Source organism: Halichoerus grypus, chromosome 14 (assembly GCF_964656455.1).
Source record: "Halichoerus grypus chromosome 14, mHalGry1.hap1.1, whole genome shotgun sequence".
Taxonomy (NCBI): Eukaryota; Metazoa; Chordata; class Mammalia; order Carnivora; family Phocidae; genus Halichoerus; species Halichoerus grypus.
Window position 1 is genome coordinate 71511589 of NC_135725.1, and position 20398 is coordinate 71531986.

Here is a 20398-nt window from a genome sequence, read left to right on the forward strand (position 1 = left end):
GTGGGGACAACAGCAAACATTCTCACTGGTTTCGAACCTTCACTTCCCCTCCTCTGATGGTCTCGGACTCGTTACTTAATATTTTGTGTTTCAGTTTCCTCATCTATAAGATGGAAATATTCATAGCACATACTTGGAGAACTGTGAGCATCGAAGGAGGTAACACATGTAAAATGCTCAAAATAGCGTCTAGCAGTGATGGTAGCTGACATTATCTATCATGACCCAAAGCCTGTGTTTGCTTTAAGCAAATGGAAGGATTCTCAGACCAAGTATTTTCACTATCCATTTATTAGAGGGGGGTTTAATTTGATTCTCAATCATGTTCCAAATCCTACTCATTGTGTTCAATCCTACTCATTGTGTTCAATATAAAAAAGAAGTATAGATAAACAGTTGTGATTTCTTCTTTTGGAAGGGGAGTGGGAATGGTTCCACATTGCCATTTTAGAGGTGACCTTCGTGTCTCACCCTGCTCATCTCTCACCAAAATTCCACTGTGTTTGCTACCAGTTCATTCAGTAAGACGGAGGGTGTAGAGGGGTCCACTTACTGTTGAGATGAAGTGTCCTTTAATCATAGGAGTATGGGGATTTGCATTAAAATACAGGTAATCGCATTAACAAACCCAAAAAATTATGAATTAATAGGGTAAAATTCAATTTACTTACATGTCCTATGAAATCTATCTGTGGCTGTCTCTGATCTCTAAAGAGAATTCATATGGATACACCTTTGAAAAAAAGAATTTAAACAAAGAGGTTTACTTCCTTGGCAACAATTATATCCTTCATACCTTCCCCAGGTCATAGCAATATATCAAGTTCAAGCTCCCAACATTCCAAGTAAAAGTACAATTTCACCTATGCACACAAAGGTGCATACACACTCCTGTTCTTCAAGTTTTCTTTCCATACCATGTTAGAGATGAGGACACACATCTCAAAAGTCCTCTCTTTCTGAGCTATTTGAAGACACGTTTTGCAGAATGCTAAATTCATGGTTCTGCTTTTATATATGTTAGAAATATCTTTTGCCTGGACTCGTTTATGTTCACATTCATAGAAGCCAATCAGTGTTTCCTTTATTAGGACAGACTCAACATTGCTTGTTGAATTATTGTACCTTTTAAAAGTCCATCGAGAGATTAAATTTTAGGAGTCTTGGTAAAAACAAGACAATCCATGTGAAAGAGCCTAGGAATGTGTAGCTGACTTTGGAACAGCTATTTCTTAGTGGTATCATCTGTTTCTGTGGCTTTTGAAATGCGCTCTTTCATCCCACTTTTTCCGCCCCCTGGGCTATCCACCCACCTCCTGCCTGTATCCATTTGGATCTCCCCAAAACACCTAAAACTCAGCATGTCAAAAATTGAACTGTTTACTTTCTCAAATTTGTTTCCTCTCTTTGGTTCTTTGTTTCATGGAAAAGCACCACTGAGCACCCAGTTACCCAAGTCTAAAACCAGGGCACCATCCTTGATTCCTCTCCCCCTCTTGACCCCATAGCTATTCAGTAATTTTATATCACAAGTATTTCTGGAATCCTTCCACTCTTTTCTGTGCCCACCTCCATGACACTAGTCCAGGCCACCATTGTCTTTCACATGGATTGCTGCAACACCCTCTCACCCCGTCTCTCTGCTTCTGGCATTGTGTCCTTCTAACCCAAACTCCACCCAGCCACCAGAAGTATCTTGCAGAATTTATATCTGATGGCACCACTCTCCAGTTTACAAACATTCACGCATTCCCCTTGGACTTTAAGATAAAGTCCAAACTCCTTAATATGGCTTAGAGAGCCATTTATGATATGGCCTCTGCCTACTTCTCCAGCCTTATCTCCCATAATTGCCTCTTCTTCCTCGCATTGCTGGCCACCCCAGTACTCTCTGCAGTTCCTTGGAGGTACCAAGCTCTCTCTGGGTCAAGTTCTTTATACATGATGTCCCTTCTGCCTAGAACACTCATCAGCTCCTCTTTACTTGGCTAAGTCCTACTGACCTCTCAGGCCTCAGTTAAGACTCTACTTTCCCTGAGCCCTGAACACTGGGCTGTTCAGTGTCTCCCATGGGCTGTTCAGTGTCTCCCATGGACTGTTCAGTGTCTCCTATGGGCTGTTCAGTGTCTCCCATGGGCATTTTTAGCCCTGAACCTGCTGTATCATAGCACATATGAGGTTGTTTTTTCACTCTGTTCTCCTCCGGCTTTGGCTTCCTGGAGGTGAAGAGAGTGTAGTGTTTACTTTATATTCACAGATCCAAGCACACTGCCTGGGACAAAGGGCTTTTGCTTATATTTACTGGCAGGAGGAAGAAGAGAATGAAAGTAGTAAAGTGACACACCCACAGTTACTCTGAGAATAAGTCCTAGTAATATTTCTCTCTGCACAGGCATTTCCAACTGCAACTTGGGCCTTTGTCTCTATTCCTTTGATTGACATGTAATCATGACATAAGCTAAAGGAAGAAGACTATTTTCTTGACAAGGCTTTCATTTACCTAGAAGTATGGACAAGTACTGCTGTGAACAAACATCCATGCTCACAACTGATTGCTCTGTAGTGGTTGACATAATATTCATTTGGAACAAGATTATTAAATATATGTTCATTGAGTATCATACCTAGCAGTGGTAAGGTGTTGGAATTATAGAAAGGAGGATGGAGTCCTCTCCCCTGCCTTTGTGAATCTAACAGTCTAGGTGCCTGATGGATGGTATATGCATATGACAGGTGCTAGGATACATCATACCTGTTCTCAAGATAGTAGATGTTCAGAGAAAGGAATATCACTGAGGGCCTTAGGATTTGGGCTTTCTCTCCAGTGGGATTTCTAAGACTGATGCATTCATTCAATAAACTTACTGAATGTTTATGTTGGAGGCCGAGCTAAGTTAGAGATAGACAAATGAAGATAGACACCATTGCTACCCTCAAGAGATTTATAATCCATTCAGTTATAATGGGAGACAACTCTTCAAAGTCCCTTAACGTTGGGTATTCAGAGATCTCCAGAAGCTTCTGGACTTAGGTTTCTATTGGTGTTGAGTCCCATCATTTGATGTTAGAAGGTCCCCTTCCACGAAGTATTTATCACCCAGAGAGAGTTAACTTTGACTCTAGACAGTACACTATGGTCCTAACCCAGAACCTTTAACACCTGAATGTTGTAAAGCAGTTATGGTTCCACTTCTCGAAAATGAAGGATACTAGGTCGAATTTAATATGCCTCAATTCAGTAGAAGGAAATTCCAGGCTCGTAGGAAACAAGCTATGAAGGCAGTGTTGGGATGTGCACTGAATGGCCGCCATTGAGATGGAGCAAATGCTCATGGATATTATTAGATATAAGCAGACTGGAAAATGGGGGCCCTTCCTTAACCTCAGTGAGGCCTTGGCCCCTTTCAGCCTCACGTTGGATCCCGGCTCTAGAGCTGGGCTTGAGCTACTGGATGATGCAATCATTAGAGACCGTGGCCACAGGCCTGCTGGAATGGAGCTTAACTGGCAAGGTCAGCTGGTTGTCGTGGATGCTCCATTTTAACCAAGCTCATTTGGCTCTTCACAGCTCAGCCACCTGTTGTAAACAGCTGAAGGGGGCCTGGCTCCATTTGGAGGTTGTCGCTATCTCTGGTATGTTGTCCCTCCCTGCGAAGAGAAGGGTGTGTGGAAACAGGGAGGACAGTAACAGTTGCTTCTCTCACAGAGCCACTCTCTTTGTCAGAAGCAACAGTCCAGGCATGGCCAGTCATGGGTGGTCCTTCTGCATGGGATCTGCCATCTCTTTGAAGACAGGATAGTCACAGACCTAACTATAGAAGCAGCTCTGCAGAAAAGACTAGAATAGCAGGCTGGAACCAGATCACAGAGGGCTTTGAATGCTAAGCTGAGGGATTTAGAATTTATTCTAGAAGCCGTGGAGTATGATTGAAAGTTTCAGAGCAGGGGAGTTGTAATAAACCCAGTGCTGAAAGTGGGATGCTGGCTCAGTGCTGCAACTAGAGAAAGAGAGGGGTAGGTGAGTCAAGGGTAGGCTGGGAACCAACTGGGCAGGTGGCCAGTTTAAGGTTGACTTGAGCAGGATAGAAGACAGTCCACCGACAGAGGATGGACCAGGACACAGAGCACCAATAAAACTGGTCAGTCAACAATCCTGTGATCCTCACGCACACCTGGGCCAGAGGAGGCATTGCAGAGGCTGGCCAGGGCTCTAGAGACTTCCCAGGGAGAGGCGTTGCTGCACTGTGAAGGAAAACTTCCAATCTTGGAACCATTTCTAGCCCAGCTCAGTTGTGCATTTTTTTCTTCTTTTTTAGTATCAGCAATATCTTGGGCCTGAATAGAGTTCTACCAGGGGTTCTAGTCAGGGGTTCTTCTTCCCCCCTCGGGTTCCAAAGACTGAAGAGGTGTTGATTACGGAAGCAGTGAAAACAGTATGTTCTTCAGCATCGACTGACCTTGGTCTGAATCTCGGCTTTGCGCCTCATTAATTGCATGGGCCCTTGGGCAAGCTACTTAAACCCGTCTGTAAAGCAGGAATCAATAACAAGTATCTCGTTTGGTAGTTGTGAGGCTTAACTTAGTTAATATATATAAAGTATGTAATCAGTGCTGACCACATAATGGCTCCCCAGCTCCTGTTGGTATCCGTTTGTCTTTCTCTTCTTACAGCGCAGAGTTTGTCCTCTGTGGATCCTGTTTCTCTCTAGCCAGAGGTAGAGCCATGATGGGAGGGATGTCATCAGAACAGTAGCATCTTTCACTATGAAGTCAGTTCAGCCATACCTCGTTTTACCTGGCACTGGCTCCCAGAAGGACTGTATAGTAAATTATCACTTTAATGCAGTAAAGTAGCTGGATACCCCAAGTATAGTCCTGCTTGTAGTCCTTTGTTCAGTGAGATATGTCATCATTAATTCTTTTATATACATTAACTCTGCTGAGTTTAATTCATCTACAGGTGGAGTGCATCTGTAAACTTACTTAGCTACTCAGTCACTCCTCAGTGAGCACTCACAGTAGAAGGCCCCACGACCTCATCGCAGAGCCTGATTGTCTCTCCCTAGATTCTCACTGTGCCCTGGACCCTAGCTGGACTTGGAAATTCAAGATGTGTATGACCAGTTAGCTCTGGGTGGAACTCTTTGTCCAAAAGGGAACACAGCTATACCCTTACCCTGGCCGCAGTGAGAGGAGAACTTGGGGGAGCAAGTATGCACACAAAGGGCAGCCCCTCACCCTCAATTTCACAGATAACCAGGGTCTACTTTGTGCAGGTCCTTCTGCTGGGTACTGGGGTTCCTGGGATGACACAGCCTCAGCCTCTGTACTTGGAACTTCACAGACTTCATGAACCCATTCTTGTGCTTGACGTCATGGGCTAGATGTCATTCCTGGCCCTGGTCACTGGGTTACCAGATGTACAGGTGAAAAAGCTGCTTCTTAAGGGAAGGGCTGTACTCCCTAAGGAAAGGGTGAGGATGCGCAGATCTGGAGATGTGTGCTAAGACAGCCTCAGAGAGGGAACAGGCCTGCAGGGCCTCCCTGCTGCTTTGCAGAAGCAGGAAGTGCCATGGGCCTTGGGGTCCATGTCTGCCCAATGACTGGCCTTCAGTGGAAGGGAGGACACTGTTTCGGGAGGGGTTGATATATTGAGATTTCTATTCCCAAATAACCACACAGTACCAAATCTACAGAATGACAGCAATTTCCTCCTATAAGCTTTATCCAAATTCCTGAACATACTACCTTAGTTTGTGGAATATGACCATCACCTGCCACTAGATGGCCTCCCATGTACACATAAGCCTTTTGCACATAGTGACCTTGAAGTAGATTTTCTGGATTTTTTTTTTTAAACATGTACACACACGCACACAGATACAAAATCTTAACTTTCACCATCTTTGAAGCTGATAACCAATTCATTAATTTCCCTTTTAACATTCAAATGATAGAACTTACATTCTCTGGAAAATTGGTTTAACATAAAAATCTGTGGGAGTTCTTAGATCCTCTCGGCCATAAACTACATGATTAAGAAAGAAGTTGGATTTGAATCTGTTCTATTAAATAGTATGTTTTGGTTTGCCTTGTAAAGTAATCCACGCAGTGTTTAGCAGAATAGTCTTTAAGTTCAAAATTTTTTTAAAAATAATGCTTACTTTAAGCAATAATCTTTAAGTTCAGTTTTTTTTTTTTTTTTAAATAATGCTTACATTTAAGCAATAGTCTTTAGGTTCAATTTTTTTTTTTTTTTAATAATGCTTACTTACTCCCTGGCAGGGAGTGTTCTGAGATATTTTAAATATTAACTTATTTAATCTTCATAGCTTAAATAGCTCTTCTGTATACATCACTATAACCATCCTGAGACTAAGGGAACTGAGACAAGGGAACTGAGACTAAGGGAACTGAGACTAAGGGAACTGAGACTAAGAAAAGTAGGGAGTTTACTCCGTGTTTCAGCCAGGAATTGCCAGGCTAATCAAACGCCCAATCCTGGCTCATTTGCACTACATCCTGTTGCCTCCCACTGGTCTAAAACAATCAGGAGGGGCTTAGCAGAAATCCAGTTGTGGCATGAAAGATATCGGAATTCTGATTTCTCTTTTTTCCTTCCTTTCAATTTTCTTCTTGAAAACATAGAAATAAAACAATCTCTAATTGCTGTGAAAGGACTTTGTGTTATTACACAAATGTCCACTACTGTTATTATGGGGTTATTTTGGGTTTTGTGGGAATGTAGAACTCTCCGATGTACCCAGGAGGTGTGTGGTCCTTCACTCATTCACACAAAAAGTATTTCTTTTGAGATCTCCCACACCGAGGTGTCTGTGCTACGTCAACGACAAATCTGGTCCGCCCTGCATTGTTACAGTTGAGCATTGCAATGAGGTTTTCCTGTGCTTCCAGCAGGTAACTCTCCCTTAGCCTCAGACCCAGAAATCATAGACAATGGTAGGAAAACTGCAGAGGTGGGAGCACAGCTGAATAGGAAGATGGCCAGCACCACCTCTGCATAAGCCAAACCACCAGCAAGAGGCAGATGGGGTTTTTAAATCATTATTTTGGAACACAGTGTGCTATTTCTGTACCCAAGTGTTTCCATTTCAAATGGCCAATCAGATCATCTCTCTGACAGAGGCCTTCAACTAAAAAACACTAGTCTCTGGATATATTATAAAGGGCATTCTTCTTCTTTGGACCCGATGCAAGCCACTTTCTTGTTGCTCCTAAGAGCTCCTCCAATTTGGCTTAAGTAATGCTGTCCGACCCAGGCTTTGATCCCTAGGCATGAATAATTCTGTATCTGGAGGTTCTCGTTGGCAGGCTCTTAGAATAAGGAAAATTCTGTTTGCCTTCTGGATTTGAAAACCCAGCAGTAGACATCACTCTCATTTGACTTCTTAATATGCTAGCTGTTGTAAAACAGAATTCGGGCAGGTAAGTCTACAGGGATAAAGTTCATCAGAGAGAATATTTGTAACTTTATTTGTAGTTCCTCAAGTTTTTGTCTCAAAACCCCATAATAAATGTGGGGTGCCTGACTTTCTTTACCTTCTGTAGGGCCTCCTTGGGCCATTGGCCCACACAGCAGCCTTATGCCAGGTTTCTTAGAGCTCCGGCCAAGGGCGCTCATCCACCAAGGCCATTCCATCCCTACCTGCCCAGCCTCTGGGGCACCAGGGGGCATGCATGAGCCAGAGATGGGGGATGTAGCTGTTTCTGCCTCAGAACCGTCTGTGCCACTGGGGCCCCATAGGGACTTCTTGATGGCATTTTGACCGAATGTCTGTATTGTATCTGCAAGAAAGAAAAATGACAAGGGGGGCTGTCAGAGGGACTCCTGTGGACGTGCCAAGGGAAACCAACAGTGCAGAACCACTTTGTACCTGCAATCCACACAGGACGCTCAAAGAGGACAGCGTTCAGTGTTGACTGAGCGTCTCCGCTGTAAGAGGGAGGGGAAGCCTCGGCATTTGCCCAGACCCATGATGATCTGTTAGTCTGTTACTCTGAACCTTTTCCTGCTGCAGCAACGTGGGGACTGTGATGCAGCTAATCAGGCTAAGGGCTGGTTTCCCTTGTAGGAACTCTTGGGTTTGAAACCATTTCAATCCCTGGAACTTCTGAAATTGGGGCCTCCAGGTTCAAATTCATTTCCTGGACAACACTGAACCATAGACAATCAAAAGGGCCAGATATGGCTGGCTTCGGCTGTATTTCCTCCCTCTCTCCAAGATAGGAGCACTCTGAGACCTCTAACAGTTGGGCAGTTGCAAGGAAGTGGCCGAGTGAGGGGTGGGCGGGAAAGTAAAGCCCAGAGTCTCACTAACCCATGCAAACTCTAGCCACTGGGCTACCACAGTCTACTTTGGGGCGTAGTTTCACAATTTAATGTGCTCATTTGTTTCAGCCCAGCCCATGGGGTCACACCAGTGCAAAAAGTTGATTTAGAAAGACCTTGATGTCACTGGAATATAAAAATAAATAAATGGAGCCCTTTTTTGCTACCCGCAGTAGGTCTCCTCATCTCTTGCCTGGACAACTCCTAATTGTTCTTTATGCTTTCATTCTGCAGCTCTTCTACACATCCACATCCATTCTCACACTGCTGCCACAGTGATCTTTCTAGAACATAGCTGATCCAGGCACTCCCATAAAACAGACAAATAGACAAGAAGCTTAAGTGGTTTTCTGTTGCCTTCAGTATCACATCTAAACCCCAGAGGTAGCATTCTAGCGCCATGTCATCCTGGACCCGACCCTCCCTGTCACCCTCTTCCCATCATGAGCACACTTGGAGGCGTCCAGTCTGACAGAAGTCCTCACTCACTTGCTCAAACCCTCCTGGCACATCGGGCCCCTTTGGCCATGCTATTGCCTTGGCCTGAAATGCCTTCTAAACACCTCTCTGCCTTGATACTTTTTCTCATCCCTCAAGGTCCCACTGAAATGTTCCAAAACCCTGAAATCCTGCCCAGTCCCTCAGCAGTCAGACTCTCTTCTTTGCATTCCCACAGTCTTGTGGACCTCCAGTTGGAGCTCTGCTGAGCACTGCTTTGTAATTGTTCATACACCTGCCTCCCCATCAGATGATGAGTTTTTTAAATGTAGAGACTAAGCAACCATCATTGTACATAGCTCAACACATGCTTGATAAGCAATGAGTGAATGATCCAGAATATTTCGTACCTCCCATCCCAGACCAGAAAGACCCAAACACTGTGGTTTCTGCTCCAGCCAGCAACCACCCTTTCCTCCTGGCCAGGTGCCTGATCTCAGAGTCTCATACATCTCAGCCCACAGCCATACTGCGGCCCTTGGCTCCTGAGAGGAAGGGGCAGGGCACAGTGGCTGTGTCTCTGAGAACATGCTGGAGAACAATAGCAGGAAGTGTGCAAGTGGGAAACAATCATTGGGCTTAGCCCATATGGAGGAGCTTCCTGATTGGCTTGATTTGTTCTGAGCAGGAACTCTTAGAATAACTTTGGAATTATCCCAGTGGGATGACAAATTTCTCCACCAAGGAGGAACTGTCACCTGGTAATATCAAGCATGGAAAACATGGTTACAAAAAAAAAAAAAGCCAACAACAAAACAAAACAAAAAAACAAAAAACTCAAAAAACATGAGAGAAAGGTCCCTTTAGGAAGACAGTTTGGATTTGCCAAGTCTCCCAGCCCCTGCCACGGCTCCCTGGGCCAACCTCCTTCTGAGAGTCCACCTGAGGCACAATTCACCTGTCACCTGTACCTTCCAGATGGAGAGCATTCTCTCCTCTAAGGCTCAAAGGCCAGAGGTGCTTTCTATCCTTCGTTGGCCTGTCAGGCAGCTCGTGGAAACTCAGACTGTAGGTGGCCATAGGCAGCAGTACCCCCTTGCAGAACCACATTCCTCTGGTAGACATTGATTGAGCACTGGCTGTGTACAAAGCACTCTTGTAGGCACCGTGGGGGCCATAGGAATACCCCAGATGCTCTTTTTACTCTCACAGAACAGTGGTTTCCAAACCATGTTCTGTTCTGTGGAAAGGCCCAGACGAGGCAAGGATGGGGTAGGAGAAACAGGAGGGGCTCCCAGTCCACTCAGGCCTCAACCAGAGCCGATCTATTTGATCAAGATATCGGAAAAGAAAATTCTACACCAGAAAGAGGAAATACTGACGACCTTTAGAGTAGGAACAGTTTCGTTTGCTCTTGGAAGGAGGCAACACGGGGCAGCCTAATACCCTAGGCTCCAGCAGCAGGCAGACCGAAGTTTGGACCCCAGCTCTGCCCCTTACTGGTGTTGGGCCACCAGTTCCTGAACCTCTCTGAACCTCCAGTAGATCGTCAGTCAAGTGTGGATTATAGTAATAGCTACTCTGCAGATTGCAGAGAATTGAATAATGCCTACAAACAACTTAGCACATTCTCTGGCTCGTGGTAAATGCTCCATAAATGTTAGCTATTTTTACCACTACTACTGTTGGACATTACATAATTTGCTGATGAATGACTCATTAAGATGCTAATTCAAGTATCTTGAAAGCTCCATCAGTCTCCCTCCGAGTAACCTCCAATACAGACAACAGGCAAAAATGTGTTGATTATCCCCAGTTTGGACATTGATAAAAGCTGTGGCTGAAGCCATGTGGATATGCACATGCACACACATATACCCCCCCCCCACCACACACACACACAAACACACACAAACAAACATACTCTCTCTCAGTGGTAAATGGGGAACTCTAACTCAGCAGGAAAGCTATCACAGAGCGCTGGATTTAGACACAAACAATGAGTAAACAGGGATTTGGATGAGAGGAATGTGCCACATAAACAATTTTCACAATCAGATATGAAAGCCCAGATGCTTCCTGCATGAAGGGCAAACCCGAAGAGAATCATAGGGTGAAACAAAGTAAACGCTGAGACTCTCCGTCATTCTGGCCCAATTCCTGCATATCTGTGTGTCCTCTACCTGTAGTTTTATGTAGGTGAGTCCCAGAGTAAAGAAGAACAGTGCATTACACATGCACACACATGCACACACACACACACACACACACACACACACACCCCTGAGGTCAGGTGAAATGATATATTTGAGATATTTGGGGAAGCTAGGAAAAAGTCTAAGAAACACAGCAGTTACCTCCTGCATTTTCTTATCTCAGAGAAAGCAAGTAAGACAAGTTGCTTCTCAGTCAGTTCTTTTTACTAAATCTAGAGTTGCCATTAATTTGAATTTGTTCTTTCAAGAATCAGTTTTTACTGAAGGCATTGAGCCAAAGGGTCTGCCTTGAGGCTGCTGCCAGTTGAGAAACAATTTACACACTCACTGAAACGTATTTCCTCCGCCAGCATTTCTTGAGAACTTTCCCTGAGCCACATTCCTTACTAGATGTAAACTAGCTAGATGCTAGAAGCCATATTCAAAGAAAGCTAAAGAAGAGATGGTTAGCCTCTTCAAGAGGTTTGCAAAAGGGAGTTGGGAAGGGAACCTCAAGTCCATAAACAAGTGATTCAAATACAACAGGAGAAAATTGGTGATAGAAATATGTCCACAGGATAAGGCAGCAAAGAGGAAGGGCACCTTCATGGGAAATGCATCAGGGAAAACTTCCAGAAAGAGAGGTTACCCGAGCAGATTCTTAATGTGCAGTAATTACCCAAGGGAAGGGGAGGAGGGAGAATAAGGGCAGGTCAGGCAGAAGTGGTGGTGGGAGCAAAGACGTTGAGGCAAGAAAGAGCACCCTGTGTGCAGGGATCTTTAAGAAAGTCATGTTCCTGGAGATGAATGGGAGGCTGGCAGCATGTAGACTAAGGAACTTAGAGCAGAGAGCCTGTGAGGGGTTTCTAGCAGGGGAATGCAATTGTGGTGTGTCCACACATATGCTGGATTTGAGGGTGATAAGGCCAGGTAGAGGCAGAGATTGATGAGAAGGTTGCTGTAGGCATTTAGGAGAAAGAAGGAGAGGGCTCTCACAGGGCTGAAGAGGAAGAGATATGAAAGAGATTTGTGGGGCAAATCGGCAGGATTTAGTGCTACTATACATGTGTGGTGATTACCAGAGAGGGACAAGTCAGAGGTCAAGATAACTCCAGGTTTCTATCTTAAGTAGAATAGATTGGTGGTGATACCAGGAACTGAGGTAAAGAATGCCAGAGGGAAGAACAGCTTTATGGAGAAAGAGGAGTTTGGTCCCACCTATGTTGGGTTGGAAGTACCTGTGGACTATCCACGTGGAGACATGGGAAGTGCAATTGTATACAGAGGCTGAAGTCTAGGAGAGAGGCTGAAGGTATAGGTTAGGTAGATGTCAGCATGTCGTGGGAATTAAACCATGAGACTTGACGTGATTAGCCATGGATAAATGTCTAGTGAGGACAGTGAGCCAAATGAACATTTAATAAAGGAGAGAAGAGGAGCCCATATCAAGAATCTAGTGTCATGGCCTCTGAAGCAGAAGAAGAGTGGTCCACAGTAGTTTAAAAAATGGAAAAGTCAATAGATTCACCCTGAAGAGTATCGATGAGACACAGCAGTTAGGACGTCATGGGCGTGAACGAGACCAGATACAACACAGTGGCGGGGTGGGGGTGGGGGGCAGAAGGCAGAAGGGAGCAAGTCGGAGGGTGATTGCGATACGAGGATGTTGAAGCAGCCAGAGGTGAGTGCTGTTGGGGGAATCTGGGAGAGAGATTCAGCAGTAACTCAAACAGGATGCAGGGTCATAAGAAGTTCACCTATTTTTAATGTGAGAGAATTTATTCTTGTTTATGGACTAAAGGAAAGGAGGCATCTGGGGAGAGGTTGAAGCTATAAGGGGAGGGCATAATTGATGGAGCGCCATCCCAGAGGGATCTGCAAGGTCAGGTGCTCATGTGGAGGCACCGGCCTTGAGCAGGAGAGTCTCGGAGTCAGAGTCGGGAGGTAGAAGGCTGGATGAGACTTTTTCTCTTCTTACAAAAAGAGACACTTCTTGGGCAAGAAAGGGTTTAAGCCACTGAGAAACGTGTTTGAATCTCCTTTGAAAGGAGATTCATCTTGCTGTTGTGTAATCAAAACTCTTTATTTCTGACGAGACGGGCTCAAACAAGAATCACACCCAAGAAATCAATGCTCAGCACAAGCTTGGAAATGATTTCCTGTAGCAGAAGTCAACTTGCACAGATGCTGATGGTGTGAGCCATGTGATTCCAGGTGGAATAAACACACAAGAGAGGAGAAATAGGCTGGTCTCTGTGGGCTAAGGAAAACCTACGGAGAGCGAAATCTGCATTCATATTCATTTGGGGTTAAATTTGGTTGCACCAACATCAGTAACAAAAAGTGTTAATACGTCCCAGCTGTATACTTGGATCAAGATATAAGTCAATCCGATATTAATTTTTTTTTCTCAATGTATATACAAATTAGTGTATTTGGAGGGGGGAAGTAGCAAAACCGAGGCAAGATTTAAAAAACCATATTGAATAGCACCATCTCCAAGTTAGTTTCACTATGGAATCCTTTAAAAGTGTGCTCTTGCTTTGCCTTGCTTTTCATTCATTCAGCATATATGTACAGGGACCAAAATAATATATAGTCCTATCTCTCAATAAGCCTATCCTCAGGAGAGGGGTGGTACAGGTAAGGTTGGGGAGGGTGAACACATTTTTAACACTCGTATCAGATGGTGTGTACCAAATACCTAACAGCGCTAGAAATGCTATGGGGAGGAGTGAACACATCAGGTTGAAGTGACTTAAGGAAAACATTACTAAAAAGACAGGATTTCGCTTGGGTTTTGACTGTTAGGTGTGTTAGATGGGGTTGAGAGTAGGGAGTCATTCCTGGCTTTTTCACAGGGCAGTGTACTATCTGTTCTGGCTGGAACAGGGTGAAGGGCATAAGGCTGGAAGGGGTTAGAGCAGAGCACAGAGGGTGTGAACTTCCAACCTAAGCAGTTCGGGTCCGCGAAGGAGGTGATGGAGAGCCACCAGGAGTTTTTCAACAAGAGAAAGGATATGAGCTGTACTTTAAGAATTCTTGATGGGACCATTCTCTTCTCTGCCATAATTCTCTCTCAGTGATGACATTGGAAAAAAAAAATGAAATGGGCTTGAGTTTCCACTGACACCTTGCAGTCAGGGAAGGTCCTGTTCTGTTATGAGGAGAAGTGGAAATCCTCTGTTTATTTAAGAGCCGTTAACTTTTTTTCATAGTAAAATACCAAATGATCTGGGGTGATTCCAGATATGCTCATCTAAGTAAAAGGAAGCTGTTTCCTTGCAAACTGAGTCACAAATGAAAAATATTTTGGGAGTGCCATAGAAACAAATGTACTCTCTTCCTGAAATATGGAAAAGGAATTTTGTAGCATCTCTTTGTGTGAAAACAAACAATATTCTTCCCAATGCTCTACCTAGAATATGGAAACAGAGAGACTGAAGTATTGAGAAAGAGAGAGAGACTGGGAAAGAGAAGGCAGGTTGGGGGTAAAGAGAGAGACAGGCTACGTATTCTAAGAATGGAGGAAGAGTCGGAGGATCAGGTCTCAGGCAGAACTGAGGACCCAGGAAGCAGGAAGTAACAGGGCACTCTTCAGAATCCTGCTGTGGGAATGACTCACCCTCGATGTTTCTCCATTCTTGGGTCACTCCTCTCAAGATGCAGACTGGCCAAGAGTTCAGGCAACCTAGCTTAGTTATATTTCTACTCCATGGCTAGGGAGGTGGGGCCCCCTCATCAGTGAGTGGTTTCACCAAACCCACAGCCACTCCAGAGGAATCGTGGAGGAGCTGGATGTTGTTCCCAAAAGGAAAGTGGCGGGGATCCGGGGCAGGCACAATTCCCAGCTGCTGGCCCCCTGGGCCTCTTACTCACTTCTGAACCACATACGATGTGGATATGTCTTCTGCTTCCATCATGTAACTGCACTTCATCATCACTGATGAGCGCCAGATTGTTAAGTCTTTTCGTCCCGGTGATTAGCTCAGCTGGAAGGGTGTTTCAGGTATACACAGACGGCACTGACTTGCCTCTTTCTCGTGCTAATTCTGCTGGCAGAGGCTCTGAGAGTCACACTGACACAAACATCACAGTCACAGCACAGCAAAGAGATGCTAAGACATGGGTGATTAGCACTGAGCAAAACGCAGGAACTTCCCTGCTGAGACTCTGGATGGGGCAGGGATTTGAGGTAGGGGGTTGGTCAAGCACAGCTTCAGCCAAGCCCCATTCATGGGAGTTGATTGGCAACCATGAATTCCAAACTTTGCGATTGCTCATTTTTCCTTCTGCTGCTGCTGAGTCATTAATGAGGCTCTGGGCTTTGAGTAGCTCTGGCCCCACATCCTTAGCATACTTCTAAGAGCATTCATTCAAATTCAACCATATGCACTAAATGTCTTGTATTGATTAGAATTAAATGTGGATGCAGGTGAAGAGACCCACAGAAACAGTGGCTTAAACAAGATGTTTATTTCTCCCTCCAGTAAAAATCCACAGGTAAGTGGTCAAGAGCTGTCCAGTGGCCATCTATGTGAATTCCTCAGGGACCCAGGGTTCTTTCAGTTTATCCCTCACCTATCCTTGTCCTCAGAGTTCGAGATGGTCGTTAGAGCTCCACTTGCACACATGTGCATTTCAGGCCAAATGATGAAGGAAGAGGTAAAGAAGAAAGGGCTAAAGAAGGTTCTAGAATCTGCCCTACAGGGCTTTCACTTACATCCCTTTGGCCAGAATATGCTGCACATGGCTACAAAAGAGGCTGCGAAATGTCATAGGGAGGTCATTATTCTGCGCAGCTGTATGCCTCGATAAACCTTAGGGATCGCATTGCTGTTCTAGAAAGGACAGAAATCGGTGAACAACGAACAGTCTCGGTTACATGTTTCCTTGTGCTGGCTACACAAAGATGTGGGCTGCTCTCCTCTCCTCTGAACACAAACATTCTTCCTGAGGTTCTTATTTTGGCAGGTCGGCCAGACAGGCACCCCACTTGACTGCTCAACTATGAACCTGCCATTCAAGAGAAGGGAACAGGTCTTAATTCAGTGGCTCGCCAACTGCCAAACCCTCCTGTTATTCTGGGAGAATTTACTAAGACTCAAACGCATGGCAACCGAGCAGCGGTGTTTGGCCTTTCACGGTGTGTGTGTGTGTAACCCTAGCTCGGGTTTCTCAGCAGAGAGGAAAACTGTAAAGGTTCACTCCATTGGCTCAGGGCTTCTTCAGAAATAGACTTGTGAACATTGCTTTGCCGCTCTTCTTGCCTCAGCAGACTCAGTGCTGAGTTCCTCCATGGGGAAGCCCACAAGCCCCCCCTTCCTCTTCCTACCTTGCTTGTCTACTCCTCCCACCACCCCCCTCTCCACTCCGGGGCCCCAATTCATATCATCAGTGCCCCCCCCAACTGGGTGGCAAGTTCCATTTGCCTGGGTCTTCTCATTTCCCAGAATGGAGCCCCTACAAGTCATGCTGTTTGCTAAACTTGACCTCTGCACTTCCAAACGATAGCGCTCAGACAGTGAACGCTACAAGGAAATGAACGTCGCCTAAATCGGAGCAATCTGATCTGAAGGTCAGCACTGCCGGAAGAGAAAATGGACTGCCTTTAGAGGTAGTGAGCTCCCCGTGTGGGGAGGATTTCAAACAGAGGTAGGATGACTGTTGAGTGGAGTGCCGCTCAGGGGCTTCATGTTCCTGAAAAGCAATTAGATTACATAGCTTCCACTCCTCGCCTGACCTTCTGTGGGCATGAAAAATACATTATGCTGCATTATGCATTCTGCAGGAAACGAGGGCAAAAAGAGGAAGTGGTCATAGGGAGGTAGTCCAAAAAAGTGGCAAAGAATACCAGTTCTCCAGCCTGACCACCAGGGTCCGAATCCTGGTCCCACGTTATCTTTGTGACCCTGGGCAAGTCAGTGACCTTTCCGTACCACATTTCCTTCATCTGTGGGATGGAGTTAAAGAGTTCCTACTTCATAGGGTATTATGAAGCTTCAGTATCGTAATGCTTGTAAAACACTTAGAAACAGTGTCTGGCACGCAGTGAGCACTCAGAAATCCTAATCATTACTGTTGTTGCTGCGTACAAACAGTATATACGTAACGAAAACAGTATTAGCATTCTGAGCATGGTAATGATTATTATCACCACCGCTGATGAGGAAAGAAAAACCAAGCACACTTGAGTTTACAGGCAAAGTCCTCTCGAAGCAGTAAGACAAGTGGAAACCCAGTTTGTATTAGTCTGTACTCTTTTGGATTCGACTGAGAGACGCCCACACAAAGGAAACATTTATTGGCTCCTATAAGTCAACAGGTTAAAGGTGCAGCAGAGGGTCATGGGAAACAGTAGCTAGAGGATCAGTGGCCCAGGGTCCCTCTCAGGCAGCCTCTTCCTTGTTTTCTTCCACTGCAGAGGAGGGAAGGTAGGTCCTCTGCAGAGCCCTTCAGGCCAGTTATTTTTTTCTGGGCCAGACGAGGCACAGCAAAATGCAAGCACAGAGTGAGCCATGGGGAGGTGCCATGGGGAGGAGGGATAGAAATGCTGAGGACCTCTCTGGGGCCATCGTGCTGAGCCATGTCAACTGGAGGGTAGAGTTCGCTGTGCCTGAAAAGGCCATACAAGGCCACATGGCCCTGGGTGAGAGCGGGGACATATGATATTCTAGGCCATGGCCTGTGCTGTCTCCCCGGCCTGGCACGTTTTCTTCTCTTTTCCACCTGGTGAATGCATCCTTCAAGGCCCAGCTCACATATCACCTCCTCAGTTAAGTTTAGCTCACCACCCTCTAGCAGTTAGAAATTGCTTTCAGCTGTGACCTCAACAGGGGCTTAAACTCCTACAAATCTGGAGCTAACAGTCCAGATGCTTTTTGAGTTGCCTTGTAATGTATGTGTTTACCTGGCTGTTATGGTCACTTGGCCAAGAGCTCCCGGGAGCAGACAACGTGGCTGACTTCGCTCTCCGTCCCTGATGCTCAGCGCAGTGCCTGATAGAATGAAGGGGCTTGCAGAAAGTTGGGTGGATTAATGCATAAATGGATTTTGAAATGAGAGTGATTGATGCACCTCACAGAGCCGTAGGTCTTTCCTTATTTTCCTGCGAGGGAGGTCCGTTAGGGTTAGGTAGATTTTATAAGACCATCTGGCCATGATTGCAACTTTATCTCTGGTAAATTAAGCCTGCACAGAGGCAGTGTGTCACCTCTGCTTACCGCCCATTACAGTTTGCTTTGTGCTCAGAAGAAATTGAGCAAGCCGGTCAGAGGCTGCTACGTGCACCTGTCTCAGCCTAAAGAGCCTCGATTAACCTTGCGTATAAATTACACTTCCTGCCCATTCTTTATTTTTAGCTCAGCAATATCTCCTTGGCTCCTCCAGGGAAGACTGCATTAGGTTTCAGTCATGAAACTACAAAGCAGTGGCGTCTCTAGCCTGGCTGAGATGACTCTTATTAACCCCATGACACTCCATTTCTTGGGACGCTCCCTGGCTCCGAGACTTAGGTTTTCCATAGAACGATAGCGATAGCGGCCTGGGCCATTCAGCGCCCTCAGGACCTGGCCCCAGCCCACATGTGCGTTTGTAGAGAAATCTGCTATTCAGATCTGACCTGCCTGGACTTACATAAACTGTCGATTTCCCACATTCATCCCCTTTGAGGGAAACTCATTTGTTGTTACTGCAAAAGTTTAGTTTTGTTGCTTTCTCTCCCTCCCTTCCTCTCACCCTCTCTCTCTCTTTCTCTCTCCCGCTTCTCAGTTACGCAGTATCATGACCCAAATCTTTAGTGCTTAAACTATATAGCTGAGAGCCCTGAAACCCACAGGGCCGGGGGCAAGCTGTGGAGACAGTCGGCCAGCCATTGGGCGTCCATCCACAGAGAATTCTTAACCACCTGGGGCTGCTTCACTGGGAGACATGAGCTACTTAGAGTCAGCCTTCCCTCACCCACCCTGCCTTGCCTTTTTTCAGTCAGCCATTCTGAACACGATTTTGTTTATTTTAGAATCCTCTGAAGTGCCTAGCTCTGAGTCCAGCCGCACGAGGTCCGTACATGTTGGTTGAGTTGAATGGAAATCCACATTGGAGTGTGCCCATTTAACCCTTCAGGGACATGGAAGAAGCAGGCTCCTTTCCCGTGCCCCAGTCTATGAAATGCTGCCTTCTCAGCACAAGGCCAAAGGAGGGTTCTTTAAAAAGCCATTTATTGGTTTTATTCTGGTTAGACAAGGAATACATGATTTCTTTAAAAATTGGGAAAATATTGAAAATTATGAAGATCCAAATTAAAATTCCCCAATATCCCATTACCCAAAGGCAACTACCACTGATGTTTTCCTGTTTTCTCATCTTAGTCCTCATGAGTGAGGGCCCTGTATCACTCCAGATTTTTCTGAGGATTGGGGGACGTGGGGCAGGGGTAGATTATATTCTTTCTAATCTTAAAGCTTCAGGCATTATTGGGATACACACACACATATTACAAATTTATATATATTATTGGGATATGTTTTATTAGGATATATATATTCACATGTGTATATCATATAATACATACATATATAATATATACCCATATAATATATAAATATTTGATTTGTATCAGCTGTTGCCACAATAGTACTATATGACTACTCTCAAACTCAGTGGTTTAAAATGAATGTCACTTATTATTGCTCATACTTCAGTGACTACCCTGGGTGTTTGCTGATCTAGGCTGGGCTCTGCTAAGCAGCTCTAATTTCAGGTATAGGACCAGCTGGGCATGGTGTCTGACTTGGGTTGGGCTCCAGTCTACTCCCTATGTGTTTTTCCCGGGGCCAAGGCTGAAGGGACAGCCATTGAACAGAGAAGCTCTTTTCTTGATGCTAGCAAGGCACAAAAGGACAGACCCAAATGCGCAAGCACCTTCCAAGCCTCTCCTGTGCTGTGTCTGCTAACATCCCATTGGCTAAAGCAGATGACATGGCTGAGCCCATAATCCGGGGGCAGGAAAGTACAACCCACCCACCATGAGACCAAAGCAAGTCATGTGGTCAAGACCAACATCAGTGGGTCAGGGATGTATCCACTTCACTTCCCATGGAGGTGAAGAGGGGAGGGAGGGAATATGTTTGAGAATAATAGACTCTACCCACGTCCTACATATCTGCTGAGGAACTCTGTCCTCTGTGATTCAGTCTGCTCAGAACCCATCTGGCAAGTGCTATCATCCAGTCTTCCCAGGAAGCCTCCTCCAGTGCTCCTCTACCCATTCAACAAGTTCAGTTTCTGGATCATTTGACTGCCCCATGTGTGTTGTTCCTATTGCACATTCGTATCCCTTTCCTTGATCCCCCCCCCCCAGAATAATTTACACAGAGGTGGGTAGAAGATTTTGCTGCACATCTGGAACAGCAAAGGA

The 20398-nt window shown here is 45.4% G+C and overlaps 1 protein-coding gene across 4 annotated transcripts in view; it reads left to right on the forward strand.

The window, feature by feature from the left end:
• PALM2AKAP2 (PALM2 and AKAP2 fusion) overlaps window positions 1-20398 on the forward strand; it is a 265450-nt gene that overhangs the window by 217646 nt on the left and 27406 nt on the right. The gene's annotated exons all lie outside the window — the stretch shown is intronic.